This window comes from Chiloscyllium punctatum, chromosome 52 (assembly GCF_047496795.1).
Source record: "Chiloscyllium punctatum isolate Juve2018m chromosome 52, sChiPun1.3, whole genome shotgun sequence".
Taxonomy (NCBI): domain Eukaryota; kingdom Metazoa; phylum Chordata; class Chondrichthyes; order Orectolobiformes; family Hemiscylliidae; genus Chiloscyllium; species Chiloscyllium punctatum.
In genome coordinates, this window is record NC_092790.1 from 29,442,722 (window position 1) to 29,456,453 (window position 13,732).

The following is a 13,732-nucleotide window of genomic DNA, read 5'->3' on the forward strand; positions in this document are numbered from 1 at the left end:
CTCTCTGTCCTTCTCTCTCTGTCGCCCTCCCTCTGCCCCCTCTCTCTGTCCCCCTCTCTCTCTGTCCCCCTCCCTCTATCCCCCCTGTCTGTCCCCCTCTCTCTCTGTCCCCCTCTCTCTCTGCCCTCCTCTCTCTGTCCCCCCCTCTGTCCTGCCTCTATCTACCCACCCTCTCTGCCCCCTCTCTCTGACACCCCTTCCTCTCTCTGTCCTCCTCTCTCTATCACCCCTCTCTCTCTCCCCCACTCTCTGTCCCCCTCTCTCTGCCCCCTTTCCCTGTCCCCCCTCTCTCTCTCCCCCTCTCTTTATCCCCCTCTCTCTGTCCCCCCTCTCTCTGTCACCCCCTTTCTATGACTCCCCCCTCTCTCTGTCCCCTCTCTCTCTGTCCTCCAACTCTCTGTCCCCCTCTCTCTGTCCCCCTCTTTCCTCCCCTCTCTCTGTCCCTCTCTCTCTGTCCGCCTCTCTCTGCCCACCTCTCTCTGCCCCCTCTCTCTCTGTCCCTCTCTTTCTGTCGCCCTCTCTCTCTGTCCCCCACCCTCTCTGTCCCCCTCTCTCTGTCCCCCACTTTCTCTGTCCCCTCTCTCTCTGTCCCCCCCATCCCCCCACTATATGACCCCCTCTCTCACCTCCACTCTGTATCCCTTTCTCTGACGCCCATTCTCTGTCCCCCCACTCTCTGTCCCCCTCTATCCCCCCCTCTCTGACCCCCTCTACCTCCGCCTTTTCTGTCCCCCTCTCTCTGACCCCCTCTATCTCCCCTTCTCTCTGCCCCCCTTTCTCTGTGCCCCTCTCTCTGTCCCCCTCTCTCTGTCCCCCCTCTCTCTGCCCCCCCCTCTCTCTGTCCCCCCCTCTCTCTGTCCCCCTCTCTCTCTCTGACCCCCTCACTCTGTCCCACTCTCTCTGCCCCGATCTCTCTCTGCCTATGTCTCTCTGGCCCCCTCTATCTCCCCCTCTCTCTGTGCCCCTCTCTCTGTCTCCCTCTCTCTGTCCCCCTCTCTCTGTCCCCCTCTATCTCCCCCACTCTCTGTGCCCCTCTCTCTGTGCCCATCTCTCTGACCCCCTCTACCTCCCACTTTTTCTGTCCCCATCTCTGACCCCCTCTATCCCCCCCATTCCCTGTGCCCCTCTCTCTCTTCCCCCTCTCTCTCACCCCCTCTACTTCCCCCTCTCTCTATACCCCCTCTCTCTGTCCCCTCTCTCTGTCCCCCCTCTCTCTGTCCCCCCTCTCTCTGTCCCCCCTCTCTCTGTCCCCCTCTCTCTCTTCCCCCTCTCTCTATGTCCCCCCCACTCTGTCCCCCCTCTCTCTGTCCCCCCATCTCTGTCCCCCCTCTCTCTGTCCCCCCTCTCTCTGTCCCCCTCTCTCTCTGTCCCCCTCTCTCTCTTCCCCCTCTCTCTCTGTCCCCCCCTCTCTGTCCCCCCTCTCTCTGTCCCCACTCTCTCTGTCCCGCTCTCTCTGTCCCCCTCTCTCTCTGTCCCCCCTCTCTCTGTCCCCCTCTCTCTCTGTCCCCCTCTCTCTCTGTCCCCCTCTCTCTCTGTCCCCCTCTCTCTCTATCCCCTCTCTCTCTGTCCCCCCCTCTCTGTCCCCCTCTCTCTCTGTCCCCCTCTCTCTCTGTCCCCCTCTCTCTCTCTGTCCCCCCTCTCTCTCTCTGTCCCCCTCTCTCTCTGTCCCTCCTCTCTCTGTCCCCACTTTCTCTGTCCCTCTCTCTCTGTCCCCCTCTCTCTCTGTCCCCCCCTCTCTCTGTCCCCCTCTCTCTGTCCCCCCCTCTCTCTGTCCCCCTCTCTCTCTGTCCCCCTCTCTCAATGTCCCCCTCTCTCTCAGTTCCCCTCTCTCTGTCCCCCTCTCTCTCTGTCCCCCTCTCTCTCTGTCCCCCCGTCTCTGTCCCCCTCTCTCTCTGTCCCCCTCTCTCTCTCTGTCCCCCCCTCTCTCTGTCCCCCTCTCTCTCTGTCCCCCTCTCTCTCTGTCCCCCTCTCTCTGTCCCCCCTCTCTCTGTCCCCCCCTCTCTCTGTCCCCCTCTCTCTCTCTGTCCCCCTCTCTCTGTCCCCCCTCTCTCTGTCCCCCTCTCTCTCTGTCCCCCTCTCTCTCTCTGTTCCCCTCTCTCTCTGTCCCCCTCTCTCTCTGTCCCCCTCTCTCTCTCTGTCCCCCTCTCTCTATCCCCCCTCTCTCTGTCCCCCTCTCTCTCTCTGTCCCCCTCTCTCTCTCTGTCCCCCTCTCTCTCTGTCCCCCCTCTCTCTGTCCCCCTCTCTCTCTGTCCCCCTCTCTCTCTCTGTCCCTCTCTCTGTCCCCCCCCCTCTCTCTGTCCCCCCCTCTCTCTGTCCCCCCTCTCTCTGTCCCCCCTCTCTCTGTCCCCCTCTCTCTCTGTCCCCCTCTCTCTGTCCCTCCTCTCTCTGTCCCCCCTCTCTCTCTGTCCCTCTCTCTGTCCCCCTCTCTCTCTGTCCCCCTCTCTCAATGTCCCCCTCTCTCTCAGTTCCCCTCTCTCTGTCCCCCTCTCTCTCTGTCCCCCTCTCTCTCTGTCCCCCCTCTCTCTGTCCCCCTCTCTCTCTGTCCCCCTCTCTCTCTCTGTCCCCCCCTCTCTCTGTCCCCCTCTCTCTCTGTCCCCCTCTCTCTCTGTCCCCCTCTCTCTGTCCCCCCTCTCTCTGTCCCCCCCTCTCTCTGTCCCCCTCTCTCTCTCTGTCCCCCTCTCTCTGTCCCCCCTCTCTCTGTCCCCCTCTCTCTCTGTCCCCCTCTCTCTCTCTGTTCCCCTCTCTCTCTGTCCCCCTCTCTCTCTGTCCCCCTCTCTCTCTCTGTCCCCCTCTCTCTATCCCCCCTCTCTCTGTCCCCCTCTCTCTCTCTGTCCCCCTCTCTCTCTCTGTCCCCCTCTCTCTCTGTCCCCCCTCTCTCTGTCCCCCTCTCTCTCTGTCCCCCTCTCTCTCTCTGTCCCTCTCTCTGTCCCCCCCCTCTCTCTGTCCCCCCCTCTCTCTGTCCCCCCTCTCTCTGTCCCCCCTCTCTCTGTCCCCCTCTCTCTCTGTCCCCCTCTCTCTGTCCCTCCTCTCTCTGTCCCCCCTCTCTCTCTGTCCCTCTCTCTGCCCCCCCCTCTCTCTGTCCCCCCCTCTCTCTGTCCCCCCCTCTCTCTGTCCCCCCTCTCTCTGTCCCCCCTCTCTCTGTCCCCCTCTCTCTCTGTCCCCCTCTCTCTGTCCCCCTCTCTCTGTCCCTCCTCTCTCTGTCCCCCCTCTCTCTGTCCCCCTCTCTCTGTCCCCCTCTCTCTCTGTCCCCCCCCTCTCTCTGTCCCCCATCTCTCTGTCCCCCTCTCGCTCTGTCCCCCTCTCTCTGTCCCCCTCTCTATCTGTCCCCCTCTCTCTCTCTGTCCCTCTCTCTCTGTCCCCCTCTCTCTCTGTCCCCCCCTCTCTGTCCCCCTCTCTCTCTGTCTCCCCTCTCTCTGTTCCCCCTTTCTCTCTGTCCCTCTCTCTCTGTCCCACTCTCTCTCTGTCCCCCCTCTCTCTCTTCCCCCTCTCTCTCTGTCCCCCCCTCTCTGTCCCCCTCTCTCTCTGTCTCCCCTCTCTCTGTTCCCCCCTCTCTCTGTCCCCATCTCTCTGTCCCCTCTCTCTCTGTCCCCCCTCTCTCTCTGTCCCCTCTCTCTCTGTCCCCCCTCTCTCTCTGTTCCCCTCTCTCTGTCCCCCTCTCTCTGTCCCCCTCTCTCTCTGTCCCTCTCTCTCTGTCCCACTCTCTCTCTGTCCCCCCTCTCTCTCTTCCCCCTCTCTCTCTGTCCCCCTCTCTCTGTCCCCACTCTCTCTCTGTCCCCCCCTCTCTGTCCCCCCTCTCTCTTCCCCCTCTCTCTCTGTCCCCCCCCTCTCTCTGCCCCCTCTCTCTGTCCCCCTCTCTCTGTCCCCCTCTCTCTGTCCCCCCTCTCTCTCTGTTCCCCCCCCTCTCTCTGCCCCCTCTCTCTGTCCCCCCTCTCTCTGTCCGCCCCCTCTCTCTGTCCCCCTCTCTCTCTACCCCTCTCTCTGTCCCCCTCTCTCTCTGTTCCCCTCTCTCTGTTCCCCTCTCTCTCTGTGCCCCCTCTGTCTGTCCTCCTCTCTCTGCCCCACTCTCTCTGCTCCCCTCCCTCCCACCTGCCTCTCTCTTTCTCCCTCTCTCTGTTCCCCCATCTCTCTGCCCCCCCCCTCTATGCCCCCCTCTCTCTGTCCCCCTCTCTCTCTGTCCCCCTCTCTCTGCCCCCCTCTCTCTCTGTCCCCCTCTCTCTCTGTCCCCCCCTCTCTCTGTCCCCTCTCTCTCTCTCCCCCTCTCTCTGTCCCCCTCTCTCCATGTCCCCTCTCTCTCTGTCCCCCTCTCTCTCTGTCCCCCCCTCTCTGTCCCCCTCTCTCTCTGTCTCCCCTCTCTCTGTTCCCCCCTCTCTCTGTCCCCATCTCTCTGTCCCCTCTCTCTCTGTCCCCCCTCTCTCTCTGTCCCCTCTCTCTCTGTCCCCCCTCTCTCTCTGTTCCCCTCTCTCTGTCCCCCTCTCTCTGTCCCCCCTCTCTCTCTGTCCCTCTCTCTCTGTCCCACTCTCTCTCTGTCCCCCCTCTCTCTCTTCCCCCTCTCTCTCTGTCCCTCTCTCTCTGTCCCCACTCTCTCTCTGTCCCCCCCTCTCTGTCCCCCCTCTCTCTTCCCCCTCTCTCTCTGTCCCCCCCCTCTCTCTGCCCGGTCTCTCTGTCCCCCTCTCTCTGTCCCCCTCTCTCTGTCCCCCCTCTCTCTCTGTTCCCCCCCCCTCTCTCTGCCCCCTCTCTCTGTCCCCCCTCTCTCTGTCCGCCCCCTCTCTCTGTCCCCCTCTCTCTCTCCCCCTCTCTCTGTCCCCCTCTCTCTGTTCCCCTCTCTCTGTTCCCCTCTCTCTCTGTGCCCCCTCTGTCTGTCCTCCTCTCTCTGCCCCACTCTCTCTGCTCCCCTCCCTCCCACCTGCCTCTCTCTTTCTCCCTCTCTCTGTTCCCCCATCTCTCTGCCCCCCCCTCTATGCCCCCCTCTCTCTGTCCCCCTCTCTCTCTGTCCCCCTCTCTCTGTCCCCCCTCTCTCTCTGTCCCCCTCTCTCTCTGTCCCCCTCTCTCTCTGTCCCCTCTCTCTCTCTCCCCCTCTCTCTGTCCCCCTCTCTCCATGTCCCCTCTCTCTCTGTCCCCTCTCTCTCTCTCCCCCTCTCTCTGTCCCCCTCTCTCTGTTCCCCTCTCTCTGTTCCCCTCTCTCTCTGTACCCCCTCTGTCTGTCCTCCTCTCTCTGCCCCACTCTCTCTGCTCCCCTCCCTCCCACCTGCCTCTCTCTTTCTCCCTCTCTCTGTTCCCCCCTCTCTCTGCCCCCCCCCCTGTATGCCCCCCTCTCTCTGTCCCCCTCTCTCTCTCCCCCTCTCTCTCTGTTCCCCCTCTCTCTCTGTCCCCCTCTCTCTGTCCCGCTCTCTCTGTCCCCCTCTCTCTGTTCCCCTCTCTCTCTGTCCCCCCTCTGTCTGTCCTCCTCTCTCTGCCCCCCTCTCTCTGTCCCCCCCCTCTCTCTGTCCCCCTCTCTCTCTGTCCCCCTCTCTCTCTGTCCCCCTCTCTCTCTGTCCCCCTCTCTCTCTGTTCCCCCTCTCTCTCTGTCCCCCTCTCTTTGTCCCGCTCTCTCTGTCCCTCTCTCTCTGTCCCCCCCCCTCTCTCTCTCCCCCCTCTCTCTGTCCCCCTCTCTCTGTCCCCCTCTCTCTGTTCCCCTCTCTCTCTGTCCCCCCTCTGTCTGTCCTCCTCTCTCTGCCCCACTCTCTCTGCTCCCCTCCCTCCCACCTGCCTCTCTCTTTCTCCCTCTCTCTGTTCCCCCCTCTCTCTGTCCCCCCCTCTATGCCCCCCTCTCTCTCTGTCCCCCTCTCTCTCTGTCCCCCTCTCTCTCTGTCCCCCTCTCTCTCTGTCCCCCCCTCTCTCTGTCCCCCCTCTCTCTGCCCCACTCTCTCTGCTCCCCTCCCTCCCACCTGCCTCTCTCTTTCTCCCTCTCTCTGTTCCCCCTCTCTCTGTCCCCCCTCTCTCTGTCCCCCCTCTGTCTGTCCTCCTCTCTCTGCCCTCCTCTCTCTGTCCCCCCTCTGTCCCGCCTCTATATGTCCCCTCTCTCTCTGTCCCCCTCTCTCTGACCCCCTCCATCTCCCCCACACGCTGTCCCCTCTCTCTGTCTGCCTCTCTCCTCACCCCCTATCTCTGCCTTCCTCTCTCTGTCTCCCTCTCTCTGTCCCCCTCTCTCTGCCCCTTCTCTGTCCCCCCTCCCTCTGTCCCCCTCTCTCTGTCCCCCTCTCTCTCCCCCCCCCTCTCCCCCTCTCTATCTCCCCCTCTCTCTCTCCCCCTCTCTCTGACCCCCCTTTCTCTGTCCCTCTAACTCTGTCGCCCTCTCTGTACGCCCTCTCTGTCACCGTCTCTCTGTCCCCCCTCCCTCTGTCCCCCTCTCTCTCTTTCCCCCTCTCTCTCTGTCACGCTCTCTCTGTCCCCCTCTCTCTGTCCCCCTGTCTCTGATCAGCCTCTCTCTGTCCCCCTCTCTTTCCCACCCGCCTCTCTCTGTTCCCCGCTCTCTGTCCCCCTCTGTCTGTCTCCATCTGTCTGTCCCCTTCTCTCTGTCCCCCTCTCTCTCCCACCTGCCTCTCTCACCCCCGCTCTCTGCCCCCCTCTGTCTGTCGCCCTCTCTCTGCCCCACCCATCTCCCATCCGCTTCCCTCTATCCCCCCTCTTTGGCCCCCTCTCTCTCTGCACCCCTCTCTCTGTCCCACGCTCTCTCCCACCAGCCTCTCTCTGACCCCTCTCTCTCTCCCACCTGCCTCTCTCTCTGTCCCCCTCTTTCTGTCCCCCTCTCTCTCTGCCCCCTCACTCTCTCCCCCTCTCTCTCTCCCCCCTCTCTGCACCCCCTCTGTCGCCCTCACTTTCTGTCCCCCTCTCTCTCTGTCCCCCACTCTCTCTGTTCCCCACTCTCTCTGTCCCCTACTATCTCCATCCCCCCTCTCTCTCTGAACCCCTCTGCCACCCCACTCTGTACCCCTCTCTCTCCCCCACTCTCTGACGCCCTCTCTCACCCCACTCTGTACCCCTCTCTCTGCCCCCCTCTCTCTGTCCCCTCTCTCTCTGCCCCCCTCTCTCTCTGTCCCTCTCTCTCTGCCCCTTCTCTCTCTGCCCCCCTCTCTCTCTGTCCCCCTCTCTCTCTGCCCCCCTCGCTCTCTGTCCCCCTCTCTCTCCGACCCCCCTCTCTCTCTGGCCCCTCTCTCTCTGTCCCCCTCTCTCTCTGTCCCCTCTCTCTGTCCCCTTCTCTCTCTCTCTCTCTGCCCCCCTCTCTCTCTGCCCCCCTCTCTCTCTCCCCCCCTCTCTCTGTCCCCCTCTCTCTCTGTCCCCTCTCTCTGTCCCCTTCTCTCTCTCTCTCTCTCTCTGCCCCCCTCTCTCTCCCCCTCTCTCTCTGCCACCTCTCTCTCTGTCCCCCTCTCTCTCTGTCCCCCTCTCTCTGTCCCCCCTCTCTCTGTCCCCATCTCTCTCTGTCCCCTCTCTCTCTGTTCCCCTCTCTCTCTGTCCCCCCTCTCTCTGTCCCCCTCTCTCTGTCCCCCCTCTCTCTGTCCCCCCTCTCTCTGTCCCCCCTCTCTCTCTGTCCCCCCCTCTCTGTCCCCCTCTCTCTCTGTCCCCCCTCTCTCAATGTCCCCCTCTCTCTCTGTTCCCCTCTCTCTGTCCCTCTCTCTCTCTGTCCCCCCTCTCTCTGTCCCCCTCTCTCTCTGTCCCCCTCTCTCTCTGTCCCCCTCTCTCTCTCTGTCCCGCCCTCTCTCTGTCCCCCCTCTCTCTGTCCCCCCCTCTCTCTGTCCCCCCTCTCTCTGCCCCTTCTCTCTCTTTCCCCCTCTCTCTCTGTCCCCCCTCTCTCTCTTTCCCCCTCTCTCTCTGTTCCCCTCTCTCTCTCTGTCCCCCCTCTCTCTGTCCCCCCTCTCTCTGTCCCCCCTCTCTCTCTGTCCCGCCCTCTCTCTGTCCCCCTCTCTCTCTGTCCCCGTCTCTCTCTCTGTCCCCCCCTCTCTCTGTCCCCCCTCTCTCTGTCCCCCCTCTCTCTGTCCCCCTCTCTCTCTGTCCCCCTCTCTCTCTCTGTCCCCATCTCTCTCAGCTCCCCCCCCTCTCTCTGTCCCCCCTCTCTCTGTCCCCCCTCTCTCTCTGTCCCGCCCTCTCTCTGTCCCCCCTCTCTCTCTCTGTCCCCCCCTCTCTCTGTCCCCCCTCTCTCTCTGTCCCCCTCTCTCTCTGTCCCCCCCTCTCTCTGCCCCCCTCTCTCTCTGTCCCCCTCTCTCTCTGTCCCCCCCTCTCTCTCTGTCCCCCCCTCTCTCTGTCCCCCTCTCTCTCTGTCCCCCCTCTCTCTCTGTCCCCCTCTCTCTCTCTGTCCCCCCCCTCTCTCTGTCCCCCCTCTCTCTCTGTGCCCCTCTCTCTCTGTCCCCCCCTCTCTCTCTGTCCCTCCCTCTCTATGTCCCCCCTCTCTCTCTGTCCCCCCCTCTCTCTGTCCCCCCTCTCTCTGTCCCCCCTCTCTCTGTCCCCCCTCTCTCTGTCCCCCTCTCTCTCTGTCCCCCTCTCGCTCTGTCCCCCCTCTCTCTCTGTCCCCCTCTCTCTCTGTCCCCCCTCTCTCTGTCCCCCCTCTCTCTGTCCCCCTCTCGCTCTGTCCCCCTCTCTCTCTGTCCCCGTCTCTCTCTCTGTCCCCCCTCTCTCTCTGTCCCCCCTCTCTCTGTCCCCCTCTCTCTCTCTGTCCCCCTCTCTCTGTCCCCCTCTCTCTCTGTCCCCCCTCTCTCTGTCCCCCCTCTCTCTGTCCCCCTCTCTCTCTCTGTCCCCCTCTCTCTGTCCCCCCTCTCTCTGTCCCCCTCTCTCTCTGTGCCCCCTCTCTCTGTCCCCCCTTTCTCTGTCACCCCTCTCTCTCTGTCCCCCCTCTCTCTGTCCCCCTCTCTCTCTCTGTCCCCCTCTCTCTCTGTCCCCCTCTCTCTCGCTCCGCTCTCTGTCCCCCCTCTCTCTCTGTCCCCCTCTCTCTGTCCCCCCTCTCTCTCTCCCTCTCTCTCTCTGTCCCCCTCTCTCTCTGTCCCCCTCTCTCTGTCCCCCCTCTCTCTGTCCCCCCTCTCTCTGTCCCCCCTCTCTCTGTTCCCCCTCTCTCTGTCCCCCTCTCTCTCTGTCCCCCCTCTCTCTGTCCCCCCTCTCTCTGTCCCTCTCTCTCTCTGTCCCCCTCTCTCTCTGTCCCCTCTCTCTCTGTCCCCCCTCTCTCTCTGACCCCCTCTCTCTCTGTCCCCCCTCTCTCTGTCCCCCCTCTCTCTGTCCCCCCCTCTCTCTCTGTCCCTCTCTCTCTCTGTCCCCTCTCTCTCTGTCCCCCCTCTCTCTCTGACCCCTTCTCTCTCTGTCCCCCCTCTCTCTGTCCCCTCTCTCTCTCTGACCCCTTCTCTCTCTGTCCCCCCTCTCTCTGTCCCCCCTCTCTCTGTCCCCCCCCTCTCTGTCCCCCCTCTCTCTTTCCCCCCTCTCTCTGTCACCCTCTCTCTCTGTCCCTCTCTCTCTCTGTCCCCTCTCTCTCTGTCCCCCCTCTCTCTCTGACCCCCTCTCTCTCTGTCCCCCCTCTCTCTGTCCCCCCTCTCTCTGTCCCCCCCTCTCTGTCCCCCCTCTCTCTGTCCCCCCTCTCTCTGTCCCCCTCTCTCTCTGTCCCCCTCTCTCTCTGTCCCCCTCTCTCTGTCCCCCTCTCTCTCTGTCCCCCCCTCTCTGTTCCTCCTCTCTCTGTCCCTCTCTCTCTGTCCCCCTCTCTCTGTCCCCCTCTCTCTCTGTCCCCCCTCTCTCTCTGTCCCCCCTCTCTCTGTCCCCCCGCTCTCTCTGTCCCCCCTCTCTCTGTCCCCCCTCTCTCTCTGTCCCCCCCTCTCTGTCCCCCCTCTCTCTGTCCCCCTCTCTCTCTGTCCACCCTCTCTCTTCCCCCTCTCTCTCTGTCCCCCCCCCCTCTCTCTGCCCCCTCTCTCTGTCCCCCCTCTCTCTCTTCCCCCTCTCTCTCTGTCCCCCCCTTCTCTCTGTCCCCCCTCTCTCTCTGTCCCACTCTCTCTGTCCCCCTCTCTCTCTGTCCCCCCTCTCTCTCTGTCCCCCTCTCTCTCTGTCCCCCTCTCTCTCTGTCCCCTCTCTCTCTGTCTCCCTCTCTCTCTCCCCCTCTCTCTGTCCCCCTCTCTCTGTTCCCCTCTCTCTGTTCCCCTCTCTCTCTGTCCCCCCTCTGTCTGTCCTCCTCTCTCTGCCCCACTCTCTCTGCTCCCCTCCCTCCCACCTGCCTCTCTCTTTCTCCCTCTCTCTGTTCCCCCCCTCTCTCTGCCCCCCCCCCTCTATGCCCCCCTCTCTCTGTCCCCCTCTCTCTCTGTCCCCCTCTCTCTGTCCCCCCTCTCTCTCTGTCCCCCTCTCTCTCTGTCCCCCTCTCTCTCTGTCCCCTCTCTCTCTGTCCCCTCTCTCTCTCTCCCCCTCTCTCTGTCCCCCTCTCTCTGTTCCCCTCTCTCTGTTCCCCTCTCTCTCTGTCCCCCCTCTGTCTGTCCTCCTCTCTCTGCCCCACTCTCTCTGCTCCCCTCCCTCCCACCTGCCTCTCTCTTTCTCCCTCTCTCTGTTCCCCCCTCTCACTGCCCCCCCCTCTATGCCCCCCTCTCTCTGTCCCCCTCTCTCTCTCCCCCTCTCTCTCTGTCCCCCTCTCTCTCTGTCCCCGTCTCTCTCTGTTCCCCCTCTCTCTCTGTCCCCCTCTCTCTGTCCCGCTCTCTCTGTCCCCCTCTCTCTGCCCCCCCCCCTCTCTCTCTCCCCCCTCTCTCTGTCCCCCTCTCTCTGTCCCCCTCTCTCTGTTCCCCTCTCTCTCTGTCCCCCCTCTGTCTGTCCTCCTCTCTCTGCCCCCCTCTCTCTGTCCCCCTCTCTCTCTGTCCCCCTCTCTCTCTGTCCCCCTCTCTCTCTGTCCCCCTCTCTCTCTGTTCCCCCTCTCTCTCTGTCCCCCTCTCTCTGTCCCGCTCTCTCTGTCCGCCTCTCTCTGTCCCCTCCCCCTCTCTCTCTCCCCCCTCTCTCTGTCCCCCTCTCTCTGTCCCCCTCTCTCTGTTCCCCTCTCTCTCTTTCCCCCCTCTGTCTGTCCTCCTCTCTCTGCCCCACTCTCTCTGCTCCCCTCCCTCCCACCTGCCTCTCTCTTTCTCCCTCTCTCTGTTCCCCCCTCTCTCTGTCCCCCCCTCTATGCCCCCCTCTCTCTCTGTCCCCCTCTCTCTCTGTCCCCCTCTCTCTCTGTCCCCCTCTCTCTCTGTCCCCCTCTCTCTCTGTCCCCCCTCTCTCTCTGTCCCCCTCTCTCTCTGTCCCCCCCTCTCTCTGTCCCCCCTCTCTCTGCCCCACTCTCTCTGCTCCCCTCCCTCCCTCCTGCCTCTCTCTTTCTCCCTCTCTCTGTTCCCCCTCTCTCTGTCCCCCCTCTCTCTGTCCCCCCTCTGTCTGTCCTCCTCTCTCTGCCCTCCTCTCTCTGTCCCCCCTCTCTGTCCCGCCTCTATATGTCCCCTCTCTCTCTGTCCCCCTCTCTCTGACCCCCTCCATCTCCCCCACACGCTGTCCCCTCTCTCTGTCTGCCTCTCTCCTCACCCCCTATCTCTGCCTTCCTCTCTCTGTCTCCCTCTCTCTGTCCCCCTCTCTCTGCCCCTTCTCTGTCCCCCCTCCCTCTGTCCCCCTCTCTCTGTCCCCCTCTCTCTCCCCCCCTCTCTCCCCCTCTCTATCTCCCCCTCTCTCTCTCCCCCTCTCTCTGACCCCCCTTTCTCTGTCCCTCTAACTCTGTCACCCTCTCTGTACGCCCTCTCTGTCACCGTCTCTCTGTCCCCCCTCCCTCTGTCCCCCTCTCTCTCTTTCCCCCTCTCTCTCTGTCACGCTCTCTCTGTCCCCCTCTCTCTGTCCCCCTGTCTCTGATCAGCCTCTCTCTGTCCCCCTCTCTTACCCACCCGCCTCTCTCTGTTCCCCGCTCTCTGTCCCCCTCTGTCTGTCTCCATCTGTCTGTCTCCTTCTCTCTGTCCCCCTCTCTCTCCCACCTGCCTCTCTCACCCCCGCTCTCTGCCCCCCTCTGTCTGTCGCCCTCTCTCTGCCCCACCCATCTCCCATCCGCTTCCCTCTATCCCCCCTCTTTGGCCCCCTCTCTCTCTGCCCCCCCGCTCTCTGTCCCACGCTCTCTCCCACCAGCCTCTCTCTGACCCCTCTCTCTCTCCCACCTGCCTCTCTCTCTGTCCCCCTCTTTCTGTTCCCCTCTCTCTCTGCCCCCTCACTCTCTCCCCCTCTCTCTCTGTCCCCCTCTCTCTCTGTCCCCCTCTCTCTGTCCCCCCTCTCTCTGTCCCCATCTCTCTCTGTCCCCTCTCTCTCTGTTCCCCTCTCTCTCTGTCTCCCTCTCTCTCTGTACCTTCTCTCTCTGCCCCCCTCTCTCTCTGCCCCCTCTCTCTCTGCCCCCCTCTCTCTCTGTCCCCCACTCTCTCTGTTCCCCTCTCTTTCTGTTCCCCTCTCCCTTTGTCTCCCTCTCTCTCTGTCTCCCTCTCTCTGTGTGTCTCTCTCTCTCTGTCCCCCACATTGTCTGTCACCCTCTCTCTCTCCCCCCTCTCTCTCTGCCTCCCTCTCTCTCTCGCCTTCTCTCTGCCCCCCCTCCCCCTCTCTCTCTGCTCCCCTCTCTCTCTGCCCCCGCTCTCTCTGCCCCATCTCTCTGTCCCCCTCTCTCTGTCCCCCTCTCTCTCTGTCCCCTCTCTCTCTGTCCCCTCTCTCTGTTCCCCTCTCTCTTTGTCCCCTTCTCTCTCTGCGCCCCTCTCTCTCTGCCCCCCTCTCTCTCTGTCCCTCCTCTCTCTGTCCCCCTCTCTCTCTGCCCCCCTCTCTCTCTATCCCCCACTCTCTCTGTCCCCCTCTCTCTCTGTTCCCCTCTCTCTCTGCCCCCCTCTCTCTCTGTCTCCCTCTCTCTCTGTCACCCTCTCTCTCTGCCCCCCCTCTCTCTGACCCCTCTCTCATTATGTCCTCCCCTATTTCTCTCTCTCTCCCTCCCTCCCTCACCTTATTTCTCCCTTCCCTCTCTCTCTGTCTTTCCCTGCTCCTTCGCTCTCTCTCCATCTTCTCTCACTCTCGATCTCCCTATCTTGGTCTCTCTTTTCCCACCACCCTCCGTTTCTCTCTAACCGAATCTCTCTCCCTTCTGTCCCGCCCTTACTCTCTCTCTCTCTGACACACTCTGTGTCGCTGGTCCTTCCCTCTCCCTCTGACCCAGAGACTGCAGGTTGGTGGTGAGTCTGCTTGTGGGGGTTGGGGGGGTGGGGGGCTTGTGGGTGTGAGATGATCGAGAGATGTGGGAAGTGGGAGGTGGGGAAAATGGGGTAGAGCCAGAATTGTGAGAAGGAGATAGAGACGGCAGGAGAGAGAGAGAGAGAGAGAGAGAGAGAGAGGGGGAGAGAGAAGAATGGAGGCAGGTGGATAAACTCATGTTGGGGGTGTGAGAGAGAGAGAGGGGGAGAGTGAGGCAGAAAGAATAGTGGAGGCAGGTGGAGAAACTGGGGTTGGGGGCTCTGAGAGGGGACCAGAGAGAGTGAAAGGGAGAGGTGGTGAGAACGAGAGATTGTGCAGGAAGGGAGAGATGGAGAGAATTGAGGAGGAAAAGTGGGGGTGAGGAATTGGGGAGGCCAGGTTGGAATGGGGGGGGTCAGAGGGAGTTAAACTCAGCTCCTGAGCTCAGGGCGGGGTGCCCTCCCCTTCCCTGAGGACCAGGACTTGGGGCTGAGTCTGTCTCTCTCCAGCTCAGCTTCTCCAACACAAAGACACACAACAACATCGGTCA